This window comes from Mesoplodon bidens (assembly GCF_964165515.1).
Source record: "Mesoplodon bidens genome assembly, chromosome: 12".
Classification (NCBI taxonomy): domain Eukaryota; kingdom Metazoa; phylum Chordata; class Mammalia; order Artiodactyla; family Ziphiidae; genus Mesoplodon; species Mesoplodon bidens.
In genome coordinates, this window is record NC_138168.1 from 86,849,074 (window position 1) to 86,870,048 (window position 20,975).

At 38.3% G+C, this 20,975-nt stretch overlaps 1 protein-coding gene across 7 annotated transcripts in view; it reads left to right on the plus strand.

Moving 5' to 3' along the window:
* MAP3K4 (mitogen-activated protein kinase kinase kinase 4) overlaps positions 1-20,975 on the plus strand; it is a 164,369-nt gene that overhangs the window by 68,720 nt on the left and 74,674 nt on the right. The window lies entirely within an intron of this gene.

The following is a 20,975-nucleotide window of genomic DNA, read 5'->3' on the forward strand; positions in this document are numbered from 1 at the left end:
AAAATGAAGAATGTGTCTTTTATTTTTACTTAAAAACTGAAGGAACTTTTTGGCCAATCCAATATATAAATTACATATATTATATGTTTATATATATATATATATATATATATATAAATTTTCCCTCCATACATTTTATCTTTAGAAGCTACCATATCATGAGCACTTTCCCATGTTTTAAACATATTTAATGACAAACAATATTCCTCTTTATTGGAATACTGTAATTTTTTTTTTTTTTTTTTTTTTGCAATACGTGGGCCTCTCACTGTTATGGCCTCTCCGTTGCGGAGCACAGGCTCCGTACGCGCAGGCTCAGTGGCCATGGCTCACGGGCCCAGCTGCTCCGCGGCATGTGGGATCTTCCTGGACCCGGGCACGAACCTGTGTCCCCTGCATCGGCAGGCGGACTCTCAACCACTGCGCCACCAGGGAAGCCCGGAATACTGTAATTTAACTGTTTTTGAATTACTTTGACTAGAGTTCTATAAATCCTGACTCATTCCACTGGTGTGATCTCAGAGTTGTTTAAAGAGGCCATCAGCCTGTATCTGAAAGTATAATACATGGGAGAGTCTTTTTCTACAGGCCCTGAGATGGCCCTTCTTTGTTGAAGACAGGCACCCTGGACTGTAGCTGATGCTAGGTGCTTTCAGGGAAGCAGTCGAGTAAAACAAGCACCTATCTGTAGGTGCTGGAAAACTTAAAGTGGGATGTAGTGATTCTTATTACATGGTATTGGGGGTAATCTCTGTCTGCCAGTGGGAGCCTCTGTTGTGTAGCAGCTGCCTCCTGACCCCCATTGAGTGTTTTCTGATGTTCCTATTCCAGGAAGCTGCTTGTGATCTTAATTAATTTAACTAGTCCTTTGTTGGACTTTTAGGGTGTTTCCATTTCTTTAGCTATTATAAGCAACAATGTTATGAACATTCTTTTTGGCTCAGTCTTTATGTATATCCGAGATATTTTATTAGAATAAAATCCTGGAAATGGAATTGCAGTATTAAAGAGTATACCTATATATATTTTAGGTATAATCTGTTCCTCTGTAAGTACAGAATTTTACATATTGAATTATATATAATAGAGGCAACTATATAGGCAATTCACAGAATTTGATAATACAGAGATGAAAGAGAAAGAGAGGCTAATTGACCAATTAGGTGGTACCCGGTAGGTTCCCTCAGGTTTTTTTATTTTAAATTTTTGTGTAATATTTGCTGTTGTATAATGTAACACAGACATTTGTATAATGTATATATGAAATGCGTAGCATGATAAATTGCTCTTGTAAAGATCACCTGTGTGAAGAAAGCAGCATCCTAGAGACCCCTTCTGCCCCCCGCACGGTCACTACCGTCCTCTCCTCATTGCCCTGACACTTAGTGATATTTCACATCTTTCCTGCAACATGATGTTCGTGAGATTCACCTATGTTGTTCTGGGTGATAGTGGTTCTTTCATTTTTGTTACTATAAAGTACTTCATTGTGTAAATGTATCACAGGGTGTTTTTATTCACTCAGGGTTTTTGGGGGGGTTTGTTTTCTTACCATTGTAATCATTTTTAAGTGTTCAGCTTAGTAGTGTTTAAGTATATTCATTCACACTGTGGCAGATCTCCAGAACTCTTCATCTTGCAAAACGGAGACTCTGTGTCCAGTAAATAACAACTCCCCTCTCCTCTCCCCTACCCCCTGGTCCAGGGAGCTTTCTGGGTTGGAGATCTCCCTACCCTCAGATTTAGCTAGAAATAGGGAGGCCATGAATGTCACTTAAAGTCTGTTTGTGAGCAGACCTTTCAGTACATCCCTCCACAGATTTGCTGCTCCACGGTAGCTAAATTTGAAGCTCCTTTAAGCTTCAGGTCCAGGCCAGATAGACCTCATCCACACTGAACATCTCTCCTGTTCCTGAACATGGCATCTTTTTTCTCAGCTTCTTGCCTTTGAGTAGATTGGTCCCTGTGTATCAACTGCCCTTTCCTCTCTTTTCTACTGCAGTCATTTCAAATGGCACTTGTCTTCTGAATACTCTCACACTCTCCTGGGCAGATAGATGATACTTGTATTATGTGTACGTGTAACAGAGAACATGCCCTGTCTTCAAGGAATTTATAATTTAGTTAAGGAGAAGAGGTAAGGTAGATGGAAGCTTTATAATCCATGGTCTGGTGCAGAAATGGTGGTAAATTTACATGTCATCTACCTGTGTACCATCATTCAAATAGTATAACGTTTTATATAATGATTACAATGAACTTGTAAAATAGATGTGCATTTTTCAGATGGAGAAAGTGAGTCTTTAAGAGATGTATTAGTTCAGGGGACTTCCCGGGCGGTCCAGTGGTTGAGACTCCTCGCTTCCACTGCAGGGGGCGCAGTTTCAATCCCTGGTATGGGAAGTAGGATCCTGCGTGCTGTGCAGTGCAGCCAAAAAAATAAATAAAGGAGAGAGAGAGAGAGAGAGAGAGAGAAGGGAGAGAGAGAGAGAGAGAGAAGGAAGAGAGGGAGAGAGAGAGAGAGAGAGAGAGAAGGGAGAGAGGGAGAGAGAGAGAGAGAAGGGAGAGAGGGAGAGAGAGAGAGAGAGAGGGAGAGAGAGAAGGGAGAGAGAGAGAGATTAGTTTACAATACCTGGAGTCAGGACACATTCATCCTTGTTATGCTTCAGAGTCTGTGGTCCTCTATTTTATATGCTATCTCCTTAGGCATAAATGTGAAAGGATGTGGTGAATGATTTAAATAATGGTTTATTATAGCAGTAAAAGATATCAAAAGAATGATTAATTGCCAAGTAAATTATACAGGGGTGAGAAGAGGTCCTCTAGACTGAGGTGGGCATGATATATTATCTGAACATATTGTGAGGGTTTGCCATGTTACTAAACATATTAAAACATCATTTAAAAATGGCTCTATAATTTCAGTTTATGGTTATGCTATAAACCATTTAAGTTATTACCAGTTTCTTGCTGTCCTAGATAGCACTGCATTGAACCTACTGATACACAACTCTTTCTGCTCTTCTGGCTACTCTTGTAAAATCATTTCCTGAATGTAGAATTTGAAAGGAGTTTGAACACATTTAAGAGTTTTAATATCTACTGTTAAACATTTTCTTCTGAAAAGATTATATGAATGTATAGGCCACAAGTGGTGCTTACCTTACTAGATTTCTAGCTTCGAATATTATTATAAAAAGTCTTTGCTAACTTAATAGCCTGGAAAGGGTTATCTTGTTTTAATTTGAGTGTCTGGTTACTAAATAGGTGGAACTATTTTCATGTTTTATTGCTACTTAAATTTATTTTGTGAATTATCTTTTTGTATTCTTTGCTTATTTTCCTGTTAGTATCTTAGGGTTTTTCTTGCCAGTTTTAATGAGTCTTTTTTTTTTTTTAACATCTTTATTGGAGTATAATTGCTTTACAATAATGACTCTTTTATAAATTAAGGACAGTTTTTTTCCAGGTTAACTTTTAATATGTTTGGTTATTATTTTTTTTATATATTGAAGTTTTAAATGTTCACATAGTTAAATATTTTCTTGTAAATTTTCTTCCATTTCTTTAAAGCTAGGAAGTCCAACACATGTAATTAAGGGAAAATCATTTCAAACCCATTTTTTTCTGGAAAAATACTATAAGTACCATTTTCTATATTTTATGGAAAAATACCACAGCTTACATAAACTGTAAGCCATAAAAGAGCTTATAATGTAGGTTTTATGTATTTTTATATCACTGTAAATCTTGTTCTAATAGCTATGCACATGGTAGATACTGCATAAGTATCTGTTGATGGAACGAATGGGCTAATTCAATGAATTATCACTGACAAGACTTTAATAATTTTACTGGTTCTTGGCACCTCTTCCTTTGTATTCCCTTTCTGTTCTCATTTTCTGAGAATTTGTGAACTCATAAAAGACAAAGGAGTGTCTTTTTTTAAGGCTCCATATGCAAGATTTCTATTCCTTTTTGCATCGCTGGATACTACATCTTACATACCTGGTAAGAGCTCTCCTCTTAGAATTGCTCTCTGAATGAGAGTTGATGTAGAACCTGTCATAAGATCCCTAATTCCCCTTGTTTTAGTAGAAATAGGATTGCCTTCTGTTCAAATCCTGCTCATTTGCTAGTGCTTTTTCAAATTATTTTGTTAGAATTTGAATAATAGGTGATTAAAGTAAGGTAATTTGGTTATGTAGAGATCTGTACCATACAGTTTCCCAAATTTTTTGCTGTTCAAAATTTCTTCAAGACATGAACAAGTGAGATAGCTCCCTTTTTTTTGGTGCTAAAAGCTTGTACTGACCTTAAAGTATATATATTTGAATTCTTAAGCATTCCATTTCTAGGCTATCAGAAAGTATTCTAACTGAAACTGGGTTTTACATAGAGAGTAAGAGAACTATAGGAGTAGGTATCTTGCCTTTACATATTTATTTTTTAAAAAATAACTTTCTGCCAATCATGAGGTCCCTGGTTCATATCCGAGGTGTCCCCACGAAAAAAAAAAGGAAAGGGAAAAAAAAGAAATAAAATAAATTTATTGAGATATACTTCATATGGCATACAGTTCGCCCATTTGAAGTGTCCCGATTGGTTGTTTCCGTGTGCTCGAAGGTACGTGCAAACATCACCTGGTCAATTCTCGAGTGTTTTAATTACCTCAGAAAGAAACCTGGTACCCTTAGCTACTGTTGCCTCCCAACCCCCTCCCTCCCAGTCCTAAGCAACCATTAGTCTACTTTCTGTGTCTGTATATTTGCCTGTTCTGAACATGTTATATAAATTGAATCATATATGGTCTTTTATGACTGCTTTTTTTATTTTTTATTTTTTTCTGCGGTACGCGGGCCTCTCACTGTTGTGGCCTCTCCCGTTGCGGAGCACAGACTCCGGACGCACAGGCTCAGTGGCCATGGCTCACGGGCCCAGCCGCTCCGTGGCGTGTGGGATCTTCCCGGACCGGGGCACGAACCCGCATCCCCTGCATCGGCAGGCGGACTCTCAACCACTGTGCCACCAGGGAAGCCCTATGACTGCTTTTATTTAGCCTAATGTTTGCAAGTTTCATCCATGTTGTACCATGTATGAGTCCTTCATTCCTTTATTTGGCTGAATAATGTTTCACTAAATGCATATGCTACATTTTGCTTGTCCATTCTTCACTCGATAGACATTGGGTTGTTTCCACCTTTTGGCTAGTATGAGTGATGCTGCTATAAACATTCAAGTGTTTATACAGTTGTTTGTGTGGACATATGTTTTCATTTTTCTTGCATATATATACCTAGGAGTCTAATTGCTGGGTCACAGGTTTTTCAAACTGGCTGCACCACTTGACATTCCCACCAGCAGCGTATGAGAGTTCTGATTTCTTCACATCCTTGCCCATGCTTGTTACTATCTGACTTTAAAATTTTTATTTATTTATTTTTGGCTGCACTGCAGGGCACGTGAAGTCTTAGTTCCCTGGCCAGGGATCGAGCCCGTGCCCCCTACATTGGAAGTGCGGAGTCTTAACCACTGGACTGCCAGGGAAGTCCCTTTCTGACTTTTTGATGATAACCATCCTAATGGATGCAAAGTATCTCATGGTTTTGATTTGCATTTTCCTATTGGTGGTGAGAGCATCTTTTCAGGTGCTTGTTGGCCATTTGTATATCTTCGGAGAAGTATGCATTCAGATCCTTTCCCCATGTTTAATTGGTTTATTTCTCTTTTTATTATTGAATTATGTTCAGGTATATTTAAAGGAGAGCATGAACATCGGAGAAAAATAAAAGATATTTAAAAAACCCCAAATGGAATGTCTGAAGATGAAAAATACAGTATCTGAAATGGCAAATACCCTGGTTGGGATTATCAACAGAGTAGACACTGTAGAAAAAATTTTGAACTCGTGGACATAGCAATAGAAACTATGCAAAATGTAGTACAGAGAGTACACCGACCAGAAAAATATGTATGGAACATCAGCGACGTATGGGATAATATCAGGCCCTCAGCATATCTGTAATTGGAGTTCCTGAAAGAGGAAAGCGAGGGGGGGAAACTGAAAAAAATATTTTAAGAAATATGGCTGTAAATGTTTCACATTTGATGAACAAACACTATAAACCCATAGATTCAAACAATTCAGTGAGCCTCAAGAAAGATAAACCCAAAATTATCACTGGAAAAATCACTGCTTAAATCTCTTGTTCTTCCATGGTTTTTACCCTTGTATGTCGGTTTTATAAATAACTTTATTCTTTTTTTGTTAAAATAAATTTATTTTATTTCTTTATTTTTGGCTGCGTTGGGTCTTTGTTGCTGAGCGTGGGCTTTTCTCTAGTTGGCGGCGAGCGGGGGCTACCCTTCATTGCGGTGCGTGGGCTTCTCATTGCCGTGGCTTCTCGTTGTGGAGCATGGGCTCTAGGTGCATGGGCTTCAGTAGTTGTGGCTCACGGGCTCTAGAGTGCAGGCTCAGTAGTTGTGGTGCACGGGCTTAGTGGTTCTGTGGCATGTGAGATCTTCCCGGACCAGGGCTCGAACCCGTGTCCCCTGCATTGGCAGGTGGATTCTTAACTGCTGTGCCACCAAGGACGTCCCAATAACTTTATTCTTGTAATTTTTTTCTTCTGCGTTCACGTCTCTAGTAATGTGTTATGTGAAACATTCTCCTTTTATCTCATTCACGAAACCATTGTGTTCCATGTTTGTTTAAATTTTTTTTCCAAGAGGCTTTGCCTTTATTGTATTTAGTTGTAGCCTTGCTTATGAACCATTTAAGGATTTTTCTAATTATTCCTAAATCAATTGGGCTGTTAAATTAAATGTTAATTTATTTTAATTAACCACTTTTATAAGAAGCATGGAGGACAGTGTCATTCCAAACAAAACAACAGAGTGTCACAAAAGATTGAAAATTGCTGTCTTATTTGGTTAACTTGACATTGATGTGATTTAGAAGTCAGCTTTGGGCAAAGCCAGTGTATGTGGTCTGGAGGGGGGTTGTTAGTCTTGCCTAGTGCGGGTGGAAGCAACCTTGTAGCTTGAGTATTGATTTGAATTACTTATGCATCTGATACCTTTATCCTTTGAATGTCTGTTTAGTATATGTCAGGATGAGATATTTTGAAAGGAGAACCCTGCTAAATGTGTGGTAAATATTGTCTAGGTCCATGCTTCTTAACCCTTTTTGGGTCATAGACTACATTTGAGAATCTGATAAAGCTATGGACTCTTGACTCCAAAAATGGATGTGATTTACATTCAGTTTCAAAGGACTCATCGTCTCTATGATGGAGATATAAAGTAATATAGTTTTGATACTTTATTTTTTACATTCCCTATATTTTGTACATGTTGCATTTAATTATATACTGTGAGATACTTCTTTTCGGAAACTGTGAGTGGTATTTATATACTCACGGGCCTTCAGACCCGACATTTCCAGTTAATTTCACATTAGCCTTATGTATTCAACCGCAGTTACCAATTATGTTCTTCTTAGTGAAGAAAACTATAAAATTAAAACTAGGAGCTTTTTTCTAAAATGTTTTTAGGTACTTTAAAATTATTTCCCCCAGTTTATATAGTTTTTAGTTAGAAGAAAGTTATATTTTTCATGAGACAAACTTTTTTTTTTTTTTTTTTTTTTTTGTGGTACGCGGGCCTCTCACTGCTGTGGCCTCTCCCGCTGCAGAGCACAGGCTCTGGACGCGCAGGCCCAGCGGCCATGGCTCACGGGCCCAGCCGCTCCGCGGCATGTGGGATCCTCCCGGGCCGGGGCACGAACCCGTGTCCCCTGCATCGGCAGGCGGACTCTCAACCACTGCACCACCCCAGAAGCCCATGAGACAAACTTTTTATCTGTGTCTTTAATTACATCTTTGATGTTGAATAGTGTTTTATTTCTTAGATGTTAACTTGCCATTTTTAAGGATTTCATAACTCCTCTCAAGTGAACAATTCTTTATTTTATTTTTTTTTCCTCCTCTGTTGGCTCCTGGCAGGTGAATTGGTCTTGCTTGTTGGACTAGTGTAGACAGAATAGTTGTTTAGATTGACTTTAAGATTGAATAGTTGAGAGGCCTTGTGTGTTATATCTTTATGCCTGTCTGCTGGTGTAAGGTGATATGGGAAATACTTTGACGAGAAAGGTCAGTTCACTCATGCCCTTCCCCTACTTAATGCTCTTTGTGGCTGTACCTTTCTTTTAGGATGAATCTGATTTAGCGTAATCTGATGACTGCCTGCCCCTTTGGGTGCTCTTGTTTGGTCTGCCCTCTACTCTAGGCCATCGTGGCCTTTATGTTTCTCAAATGAGCTGTGGGCTCTTCTGTCTCAGCCACTTTCCCCCTCCCTCTTCTGGTCAGTGCCTTCAGAGCTTCTGAGTTTCCGTTTAAGTGTTCCTTCTTTGGAGATGTATTCCTTGTTATCACCCTATGGGTTCTTCAGGCTAGATCCTGTCTGCTGGTATGCTTTGTAATCTTCCTTCACAGCATAATGAAGAACTGCACTTTAAAGACTTGTGTGTGTGTGTACTTATATGCTAAATACCTAGTTCTTTCTATAGGTCGAAAACTTCAAGAGGGAAGGAATGGTGATTCTCTTGTTCACTATTGTATGTTTCCTCAACTCCTAGCACAGCGCTTGTCCAGTAGGGCCGATGGTGAATGAAGTGAAGGTCTAATGGTGTAGTTGACACACATGCACACATAGTGCAGTATGAAACAGTTAATATGTGTTTTCAACTGTAAATAAATAAATCATTGGAATAGAGACCCAAGGAACAACAAACTGAAAGGGAATGAAATAAAACAACATACATTTAAAAATTTTATATCGTTTTCTATCTCTTACACAAAATCCATTCTCAAACAAAGTTAATTGTTGTTAATTCCAAATAACTGACCTCCAATTTAAAAGGCCTGTTTTTCTTTCCCTCTAGTGGGTAGTTTTACACTTTTTTAGTCTTAAACACACAGATTTACGTGAAACGGAAACAGCAGCCTGGTCTGATGAGTCCTCTGTTAGAAGAATAGTGCTTTGGTGTTCCAGGGAAGACAGGGTGTGGTTCCTATACTTGTTAGGGGCAGTAGGAAGCTACCTGAGGGAGAGTGGAGTTGAGTTACACCTTTTATTTGATATGCAGACATAAGCAGGCCAAACAAAACTCTCACTTTTCCCCCTCTCATTTGTATCGTAAGCACGCTATGTCTCCCCAGGCCGGAGTTTAGACTCATCATCTTATCTAGGCTGACAGGTGAGGAAGCATAGACCTAGAGTGGCTAAAAGACTTCACCGAAGAAGGGAGCCCCAGAGCTGGCCAGAGAACTCGGTCCCTGAACTGTCCCCAGGCTTTTTCTCCAGCCAGTAGGGACCTCCTTCCACAGGGGAGGTACTCCTCTGTGCCTGCCTTTGGGAGAAGGCAGACATCCCAGTGACCTAGGAGTGAGGGGTGGGCTGAAGTTGGGAGGGTCCCGGGCCTTGGGGTCAGACCAGGGCTCCAGTTCTGCGCAGACACTTCGCAGGGAGCAGACAGTTACCTTTGCAACTCCTTTTCCTATTCGGCAGCATAGGGATTGTGGTAGTACTTGCAGTGGTGTTGGGACGACCCAATGGCACAGCATTTGTAGATCGCCTAATTGAGCGATAGGTATTGGATAATGAGACTGTGATAATTCTCGTAATCACCGAGGATGGGCCTCTGGGCCAAGTATCCTTTCCTAAAATGGTGCCACAGTCCGTAATCCACAAGGAGTAAATGAGATTATGTAGGATATTTAGCATAGTGTCTGGCAGATGGTTGGTATTCGGTATGTAAGGTAATAGTTACACTGTTGCAATGAAAATTGTTCATTACTGTGTGACAAATTATATAGCTGATGAAAAACCTAAGTAGAAATCTGATGCATATCCCAGTTGAGGAAGTCACTGTTTTAAATGACATTTCCTCACCTACCATTTAAAAATTGTTTTACAACCACAATCTTGGTTATACTGATAAAGAATGGCTTAATTTTATAATTAATGTTACATTTTTCATTTAGTCCTGGCTCTTCGTCTTTTATACCTGTATAGTACCCCAAATTTCTTCAGCATTGTCATGGAACTGTTCCATATAATGTCATTATATTAATTAATTTTTAAATAAATTTTTTATTTTAGAATAGTTTAGATTTAGCGACAGTTGGAGATCGTACAGAGAATTTCCATTTATCCTGTGTCCAGTTTCTTCTATTGTTAAATCGTACATTACAGTGTATATTTGTTACAACTAATGATCCAATATTGGCACATTATTATTTACTTAAACTCTGTACTTTATTCCAATTTCATTCATTTTTCCTAATGTTCTTTTCTTCTTCCCAGATCCCATCCAGGACACCACATTATATTTACTCATCATGTCTCCTTATCCGTGTCTTGGCTGTTACAGTTTCTCAGACTCTGTTTGTTTTTGATGACTTGAACAGTTTTAAGGGGTGCCAGTCAGGTACTTCATACACTGTTCCTCAGTTTGGGTTTGTCTGGTGTTTTTATCATGGTTTGGCTGGAGTTACGGGTTTTGGGAAGATGACCATAGAGGTGAAGTGCCCTTCTCATCAGATCAGGAGCTCATGCTCTCAGCATGACTTGTCACTGATGATGTTAACTTTGATCACTTGGCTACATAAATTGTTTGGGTTTTTCCTGTACAGATTTGTCTCTTCTCCTGGTTATTTATATAGTAATTATTTATATCCATGTGGACTCATGGATTCATGATTAGAATCCAGTCCTTTGTCATTTATTTTCTTGCTCAGATTGTTCCAGCTTTGGCCAGTGGAAGCTCTTTCAGTTGCTCCTGTGTCCTTTTAACATGATCCCATTGGTTTTTTTTTGTTTCTTGAACACTTCCTCACTTGCTGCACTTACAAGATACTTCAAGCTCATATTACATCTTCCTTGCCCCAGTTCTGGAATCAGCCATTTCTCCAAGAAGTCCTTGTTCTTTTGTTGATGCGTGGTATTGGAAACCAAGATCTGGTCTCCAGATAAATGAGCTCTTTCTGTGCTAGTGTCAAAGCAGAGGTGAGAGACTTAATGCCCAAATTGTCCTAATTGCTTTTCCTACTTTTCTTTCCATTTTTCTTCACTGAAAACCCTGGGAGAGTATCTCATAGGCTTGTATCTTTTCCTCGATTTATCCCCTCAACAGTTGGAGTTCATCTTTTGAAAGTATATGTGTGTCATAGAGCATATTTATAGTAACTTTTTAAAATTTAAATTAGAAAAAAGATAAGACAATGCAGACAACTCATCTGTTTCCTACAGAAAGTGGCTCTTCAGTTACTTGATTTCTGAGAATTACATGGGAAGTAATGACATAAAATACTTTTTCCAGATATAAATTCAAATTAGAATAAGGGGATTTTTAAAATGTTCTCACTTGTAAGAAAGAAAGTAGAGGGAGATCATAATTCTTTTTTGCTATCTTTAAAGTTTTAAACATTCGTCTTGTGTCTCTTTAAACTCTTAAATGTTTTGGGTGCACTTGGCATAGGGATAAGCCTCTTTGTTTGTTTTTCCTCCCAGCTTTGACGCAGATTTTCATCTTTCAGATGTCCCTGCCTTAGTCCCAGAGTTCTTCTTACTTAAGCCTAAAAAAACCTTTGAATGAATCATCATTTTATGTTGCTTTTCTTTAAATATTTTTTCATTGGCATTTCATTGTAAATTGCATCCACAGTGAGACTGAAGTGGTGCTTATTTTCACTTCCTGTATTGAAAGAAGTGCTCCCTGCATCCACTCCTGTACAACCAGGTGCACCTAAGAGTTTTTATTCCCTTTTCATTGTCTCCTTGCTAACCTGTACACATACAATCTAGTACTGATTTGCAAAGCTTTGGATAAAGATATATCAACAGATATACTCACATTTTTGGAGGCATTAGAACTGGCAAAAATAAGAACACACACTTGAAAATGTCTTTTTCTTTGTCTCCTTGTTTTTTTTTTAATTAAAAAATTTTTTTTAAATTTTTTGGCTGCGTTGGGTCTTTGTTGCTGCGCGCGGGGGCTACTCTTCGTTGTGGTACGTGGACTTCTCATTGCAGTGGCTTCTCTTGTTGAGGAGCACGGGCTCTAGGCGCACGGGCTCAGTAGCTGTGGCTCACGGGCTCTAGAGCGCAGGCTCAGTAGTTGTGGCGCACGGGCTTAGGTGCTCCGCGGCATGTGGGATCTTCCCGGACCAGGGCTCGAACCCTTGTCCCCTGCATTGGCAGACGGATTCTTAACCACTGTGCCACCAGGGAAGCCCTGTCCCCTTGTTTTTAAGTACTCAACTGTTGGCAGTAAAATTGCAGAAATAATAGAAATAATCACATTTGTCTTTTATCTATAGCATGACTCATGTTTTTAAATACCTAAAACTTTTCTCTCTCTTTATTTTTGTTCTAGTCCTTTTTGGATATCTTCTGGTTAACCAGAAGTGAAGAATAATAATATGAAGTCTTTAAAGCATTTTGTAATATTTGGTTATATGATTTTATGATTTTATTTTCTGAAAGCCTTCATCTGAAAATATTTTTAAAATAGCTTATAATTATTTTTATTTCTAATGATGAGTAAAGTTTATCCATATGGGGTAATTTTTCTTCATATATATATATATATATATATATATATATGTTTTCTATCTTTGTGTTCTATTTTGTTCGACCTACATCAGGACTGCTAAAGTATACCTTGTATAAATCTTTGTGTGAAATAAAAGACTTCTAGAAGATCTAAGCCAGGCAGGCCTTATACACTCATCTATGTAACCCTTTCCAAGACCTAACCCTATCCATTTCTTCTGTAAGACATATTGACTGACGCTCACAGCATCGTGAATGCTTATGACTAATAGGCTCTCTCTAGAATGCCTGTGATTTTCTGTTCCCATCAGTTGAACTATATGCTTATCAAGAGTTCCTGGTTTGTTCCTAAATCTTTTTAGGTCTATTGTATGCTTTAATTGTAATTGCAGAATTTAGTAAACTATTATGCAAATATATGAGATGTGGATGCAAAAGAGAATCATAGTTTCTGTATAAACTAATTTGGAATGCTTTGGAAAGTCTCAAGATAGGTCGTGAAAAGAAACTTACCATCAAATTAGGGATAGGAGAGAACTGTTGAAGTTTAGGTAATCCAGAAAAATTACCCTCTGAAAATCTTTAAATTCTTGTTCCATTTTAAAGAACTAGAGAGTGGGGATGGCAGATGCAGTGATTTGGTTGTGGTATATGTGACAAAGTTGACTCGTGACTTTTCTCAGGGACTCACACCAAAAGACAAGGCTATGGCCTCATCAAAGTCGTGGCAGATTTAAACCCATTCACGGGCTTAAAGTAAAAATAAAATGTTTAAGTTTTGTATGTTTGTCAGTTATCTATTGTAATTTAACAAACCATACCAAAGCTTAATGGCTTAAAGTAAAAACCATTTATTATCTGTTATGGTATTGAGTGGTTCTTCTGCTTTTCATGGTGTTGGCTTGGGCTCAGGGACAGCTGGAAGGTCCAAAATAGCCTCACTCACACACTAGCAAGTTGGCACTGGCTGTCAGCTGGGATGGGAGCTTAGCAAGACTTTGACCTATCTGGTTTCTCCTTCATGAAGCCTCTCCACCTGGTTAGTTAGGCTTTGAAGACCATGGCAGTCTCAGGGTAGTTGAACTTCTTACATGGTGGCTAGCATGCCCTGGAGTACAAAGGTGGCCTTCTTAAGGCTTAGGCCCAGAACTGACCCAGAGTCACTTTTGCTACATTGCATTGGTTAAAGCAGGTCACAGGGTCAACCCACATTCAAGAGGAGGTGATTATACAAGGATGTGAATGCTGGGAGGCCAGCAAAGTAACAGCCAACGCAGATGTTTCAGATTTTTTATTTGCATGTCTCATTTTTAATGCTTTTAATATGTATTTTAATAAATGAAAGTGTTTGTAAGCAAACAATAATTTGATTAAAACTTGTCTTCTTACTATTAAGTGTGGGAACGAAGGGATTTCAGCCCGTGATATTCTGATTCCAAAACCACTATTCCTTATACCAGACTCCATTGCTGTTGTTTTGGTCTCAAATAGTCATGTTAGCACCTAGGGTTACAGTATCACTTAAACAATATTATTGTCAGAAGTCTATCTTTAATTCTTGTAGCCTTTAAAAATCTACGTTCTTCAAATTATTAAATGTGATTTTATTAAAATACAATTTAGATAATAATTATGTCTGAAGTATCAAAGATAAAATTGTTAACCTTACAAATCCATTTATTCAGCAGACAGTTATTGGGCATGTCATCTGCGCCAGGCTCATCTGCGCCAGGCACTGTTCTAGACACTGGAGAAACAGTGGTAAAGAAGACAGATGAGGTCCCTGCCTTCATGGAGCTTCAGGTCTAGTTGGGGGGATAGTTTCTTGTTCATTTCCATAGAAAATCTTGTTTTAAAATATCTACTTTTGTTTAAAAAAAGAATTTTAGTTAAAAAAAAGTTTGAGTATCTATACTGAAAAATAATGAAGACATGCTAGGTTTGTAAAGACCCTACACTCTGAATCAATGCAAAAGTTACAGAGTGAATGTTGGATAAACTTGAGATTTGTTAACAGCTTACCTGGAGGTAGGCTGATAAATGTGCAACTACCGGCCGATAGTAAAGATCAGCTGAGTATTAATTGGCTCTTACAGTACACACCAACCTTGTGCCACCTCAAACTTAGCTTAGCTCCTTTTAATTTATACTGCAGGCCAAGCAAGCTATTGTGTATAAGTTCTTTAAAAGAGAAACTTAGAAAATCCAACCCCCCTGCCTACCCCTCCTCCCTTTCCCACAGTGGCAACAGCCTCCCTTTAATTATTACTTAATAGAGAATAGGTTAATGGGGAGGTGGAGTTGGCGGAGACAGCTTCACCCAGCTGAGAACTGTGCTCATGTGGAATGAAATATTTTATGTTTAAGGGCTTTGCTAAAGAACTTTTAATGAAGTATTTTGTTTGTTTGTCTTTTAGGGCTTTTGCAAAACCACCGATGTTCTCAAGCTCATCTAATCCAACTTCATCATTTTATAGATGAGCTATTTCAGGCATCATGTGGTTTTACCTACTATGTCAGAGCAGAACTATTTAACCCCAAGTTACTTGAATTTTTGTCTTTCACGTTTCATTTAAAAACTGCACTGAACCCCCTTGGGTTGAGTTTAAGACATGCTTTTCTTAGACCGGATTCTATGTCAAGTGAAGGGTACTTGAGCAAAGTTTTATGTTAAAAGAATGCAACATTGTTTTCTGTGACTGTCAGAAGTTTAGTACCAGAAAGACATTTCACATTTGTATGTTTTCAAACACAAGTAAGAAAAATGTTTCAGGGCAGCTGATGTAGACCTTGTACTACTTTCCCCATCCAAAATAATTGGTATCCATGGGAACATTCTGAACCAGTCAACTGACCACATTAGCTCATCTCACATGAGCTGATACAGAATGAGGTTTTGGATGCTTTTGGTTAGTTAACTGAAATGATGCAAGTTCTCTTGAGCTTACCACTAGTATTTATTTTCCTAGATTTTGTGTCTAAATGGTTTTTTTTAAAGGAAAAAAAGGAATAAACTTTAGCTTGATTCCTCTTCCTACCCCTCCCCCCATTATGTATTGTTTCTTAGCTAAAGCTTCCAAACTAAGTTGTTTTTCTCAGGCTGCTTTTTTTTTTTTTTTAAAAACAACTTTATTGGAGTATATTTGCTTTACAATGTTGTGTTAGTTTCTGCTGTATAACAAAGTGAATCAGCTATATGTATACATATATCACCGTATCCCCTCCCTCTTGTGTCTCCCTCTCACCCTCCCTATCCCACCCCTCTAGGTGGTCACTAAGCACCCAGCTGATCTCCCTGTGCTATGGAGCAGCTTCCCACTAGCTATCTATTTTACATTTGGTAGTGTATATATGTCCATGCCTCTCTCTCACTTCATCCCAGCTTACCCTTCCTCCCACCATGTCCTGAAGTCCATTCTCCACGTCTGCGTCTTTATTCCTGTCCTGCCCCTAGGTTCTTCAGAATCTTTTGTTTTTTTTTTTAGATTCCATATATATGTGTTAGCATATGGTATTTGTTTTTCTCTTTCTGATTTACTTCACTCTGTATGACAGTCTCTAGGTCCATCCATCTCACTACAGATAACTCAATTTCGTTCCTTTTTATGGCTGAGTAATATTCCATTGTATATATGTGCCAAGGTCCATCTTCTTTATCCATTCATCTGTCGATGGACACTTAGGTTGCTTCCATGCCCTGGCTATTGTAAATAGAGCTTCAATGAACATTGTGGTACATGAATCTTTTTGAATTATGGTTTTCTCAGGGTATATGCCCAGTAGTGGGATTGCTGGGTCATATGGTAGTTCTATTTTTAGTTTTTTAAGGAACCTCCATACTGTACTCCACAGTGGGTGTATCAATTTACATTTCCACCAACAGTGCAAGAGGGTTCCCTTTTCTCTACACCCTCTCCAGCATTTATTGTTTGTAGATTTTTTGATGATGGCCATTCTGACCAGTGTGAGGTGATACCTCATTGTAGTTTGGATTTGCATTTCTCTAATGATTAGTGATGTTGAGCATCCTTTCATGTGTTTGTTGGCGATCTTTATATCTTCTTTGGAGAAATGTCTATTTAGGTCTTCCACCCATTTTTGGATTGGGTTGTTTGTTTTTTTTGATATTGAGCTGCATGAGCTGCTTATATATTTTGGAGATTAATCCTTTGTCAGTTGCTTCATTTGCAAATATTTTCTCCCATTCTGAGGGTTGTCTTTTCGTCTTGTTTATGGTTTCCTTTGCTGTGCAAAAGCTTTTAAGTTTCATTAGGTCCCATTTGTTTATTTTTGTTTTTATTTCCATTTCTCTAGGAGGTGGGTCAAAAAAGGATATTGCTGTGATTTATGTCATGGAGTGTTCTTCCTATGTTTTCCTCTAAGAGTTTTATAGTGTCTGGCCTTACATTTCGGTCTTTAACCCCTTTTGAGTTTATTTTTGTGTGTGGTGTTAAGGAACATTCTAATTTCATTCTTTTACATGTAGCTGTCCAGTTTTCCCAGCATCACTTATTGAAGAGGCTGTCTTTTCTCTGTTGTATATTCTTGCGTCCTTTTCTCAAAAATAAGGTGACCATATGTGTGTGGGTTTACCTCTGGGCTTTCTATCCTGTTCCGTTGATCTGTATTTCTGTTTTTGCGCCAATACCATACTATCTTGATTACTGTAGCTTTGGAGTATAGTCTGTAGTCAGGGAGCCTGGTTCCTCCAGCTCCATTTTTCTTTCTCCACATTGCTTTGGCTATTCAGGGTCTTTTGTGTTTCCATACAAATAGTGAAATTTATTGTTCTAGTTCTGTGAAAAATGCCATTGGTAGTTTGATAGTGATTGCATTGAATCTGTAGATTGCTTTGGGTAGTGCAGTCGTTTTCACAATGCTGATTCTTCCAATCCAAGAACATGGTATATCTCTCCATCTGTTTGTGTCATCTTTAATTTCTTTCATCAGTGTCTTACAGTTTTCTGCATACAGGTCTTTTGTCTCCATAGGTAGGTTTATTCCTAGGTATTTTATTCTTCTTGTTGCAGTGGTAAATGGGAGAGTTTCCTTAATTTCTGTTTCAGATTTTTCATCAGTAGTGTATAGGAATGCAAGAGATTTCTGCGCATTAATTTTGTATCCTGCTACTTTACCAAATTCATTGATTAGCTCTAGTAGTTTTCTGGTAGCATCTTTAGGATTCTCTAGGTATAGTATCATGTCATCTGCAAATAGTGACAGTTTTACTTCTTCTTTTCTCATTTGTATTCCTTTTATTTCTTTTTCTTCTCTGATTGCTGTGGCTAAAACTTCCAAAACTATTTTGTATAATAGTGGTGAGAGCGGGCAACCTTATCTTTTTCCTGATCTTAGTGGAAATGGTTTCAGTTTTTCACCATTGAGAATGATGTTGGCTGTGGGTTTGTCATATATAGCCTTTGTTATGTTGAGGTAAGTTCCCTCTATGCCTACTTTCTGGAGGGTTTTTAATCATAAATGGGTGTTGAATTTTGTCAAAAGCTTTTTCTGTATCTATTGAGTTGATCATATGGTTTTTATTCTTCAATTTGTTAATGTGGTTTATCACATTGATTGATTTGTGTATATTGAAGAATCCTTGCATTCCTGGGATAAACCCCACTTGATCATGGTGTATGATCCTTTTAATGTGCTGTTGGATTCTGTTTGCTAGTATTTTGTTGAGGATTTTTGCATCTATGTTCATCAGTGATATTGGCCTGTAGTTTTCTTTTTTTGTGACATCTTTGTTTGGTTTTGGTATCAGGGTGATGGTGGCCTCGTAGAATGAGTTTGGGAGTGTTCCTCCCTCTGCTATATTTTGGAAGAGTTTGAGAGGATGGGTGTGAGCTCTTCTTTAAATGTTTGATAGAATTAACCTGTGAAGCCGTCTCTGGTCCTGGGCTTTTGTTTGTTGGAAGATTTTTAATCAGAGTTTCAATTTCATTGCTTGTTATTTGTCTGTTTATATTTTCTATTTCTTCCCAGTTCAGTCTTGGAAGGTTGTGCTTTTCTAAGGATTTGTCCATTTCTTCCAGGTTGTCCATTTTATTGGTATATAGCTGCTTGTAGTGATCTCTCATGAGCATTGGTATTTCTTCAGTGTCAGTTGTTACTTCTCCTTTTTCATTTCTAATTCTACTGATTTGAGTCTTCTCCCTCTTGATGAGTCTGGCTAAAGGTTTATCAATTTTGTTTATCTTCTCAAAGAACCAGCTTTTAGTTTTATTGATCTTTGCTATCCTTTCCTTCATTTGTTTTTCATTTATTTCTGATCTGATCTTTATGATTTCTTTCCTTCTGCTAACTTTGGGGGTTTTTTGTTCTTCTTTCTCTAATTGCTTTAGGTATAAGGTTAGGTTGTTTATTTATGATGTTTCCTGTTTCTTGAGGTAGGATTGTATTGCTGTAAACTTCCCTCTTAGAACTGCTTTTGCTGCATCCCATAGGTTTCGTCGGGTCGTTGTGTTTTCATTGTCATTTGTTTCTAGGTACTTTTTGACTTCCTCTTTGATTTCTTCAGTGATCTCTTGGTTATTTAGTAGTGTATTGTTTAGCCTCCATGTGTTTGTATTTTTTACAGATTTTTTTCCTGTAATTGGTATCTAGTCTCATAGCGTTGTGGTTGGAAACGATACTTGACACAATTTCAATTTTCTTAAATTTACCAAGGCTTGATTTGTGACCCAGGATATGATCTGTCCTGGGGAATGTTCCATGAGCACTTGAGAAGAAAGTGTATTCTGTTGTTTTTGGATGGAATGTCCTATAAATATCAATTAAGTCCATCTTGTTTAATGCATCATTTAAAGCTTGTGCTTCGTTATTTATTTTCATTTTGGATGATCTGTCCATTGGTGAAAGTGGGGTGTTAAAGTCCCCTACTATGATTGTGTTACTGTCGATTTCTCCTTTTATGGCTGTTAGTATTTGCCTTATGTATTGAGGTGCTCCTATGTTGGGCGCATAAATATTTACAACTGTTATATCTTCTTCTTGGGTCGATCCCTTGATCATTATGTAGCATCCTTCTTTGTCTCTTCTAGTAGTCTTTATTTTAAAGTCTATTTTGTCTGATATGAGAATTGCTACTCCAGCTTTCTTTTGATTTCCATTTGCATGGAATATCTTTTTCCATCCCTTCACTTTCTGTCTGTATGTGTCCCTAGGTCTGAAGTGGGTCTCTTGTAGACAGCATATATATACGGGTCTTATTTTTTTTTTTTTTTTTTTTTTTTTTTTTTTTTTTTTTTTTTTTTTTTGCTGTATGCGGGCCTCTCACTGTTGTGGCCTCTCCCGTTGCGGAGCACAGGCTCCGGACGCGCAGGCCCAACGGCCATGGCTCACGGGCCCAACCGCTCCGCGGCATGTGGGATCCTCCCAGACCGGGGCACGAACCCGTGTCCCCTGCATCGGCAGGCGGACTCTCAACCACTGCGCCACCAGGGAAGCCCACGGGTCTTATTTTTTTATCCATTCAGCTAGTCTGTGTCTTTAGGTTGGAGCATTTAATCCATTTACATTTAAGGTAGTTATCAATATGTAAGTTCCTATTACTATTTTCTTAATTGTTTTGGGTTTGTTATTGTAGGTCTTTTCCTTCTCTTGTGTTTCCTGCCTAGAGAAGTTCCTTTAGCATTTGCTGTATAGCTGGTTTGGTGGTGCTGCATTCTCTTAGCTTTTGCTTGTCTGTAAATGTTTTAATTTCTCTGTTGAATCTGAATGAGATTCTTGCTGGGTAGAGTAATCTTGGTTGTAGGTTTTTCCCTTTCATCACTTTAAATATGTCCTGCCACTCCCTTCTGGCTTGCAGAGTTTCTGCTGAAAGATCAGCTGTTAACCTTATGGGGATTCCCTTGCATGTTATTTGTTACTTTTCCCTTGCTGCTTTTAACATTTTTTCTTTGAATTTAATTTTTGATAGTTTGATTAATATGTGTCTTGGCGTGTTTCTCCTTGGATTTATCCTGTATGGGACTCTCTGTGCTTCCTGGACTTGATTGACTATTTCCTTTCCCATATTAGGGAAGTTTTCAACTTCCCTAACCTGAGTGCTGCACTGTAGTGTTTATCAGAGAACCTGACCTGACCTACCACATGTCATCAGTGCTCTCTGCTTTGCTGCTCAGGTCATGCTTTCTGTTCTGTGTGCTTCACAAAGCGAAAGCAGTGGAACTCTGAAGTCAGGGCAAGAGTTGCCCACTTAGCAGTTAAGCTTGTCACCAACTGTCATGTAAGTGATGCTTAGTTCTGTTGATTTGTATCTTCTAGTCCTTTGCTCTTTTTTCCGTGATCCTTAAGTTTTTAGTTTTAAACTTCATTTATGTTAGAAAGAATTCTCTAAACACCAGGAACTG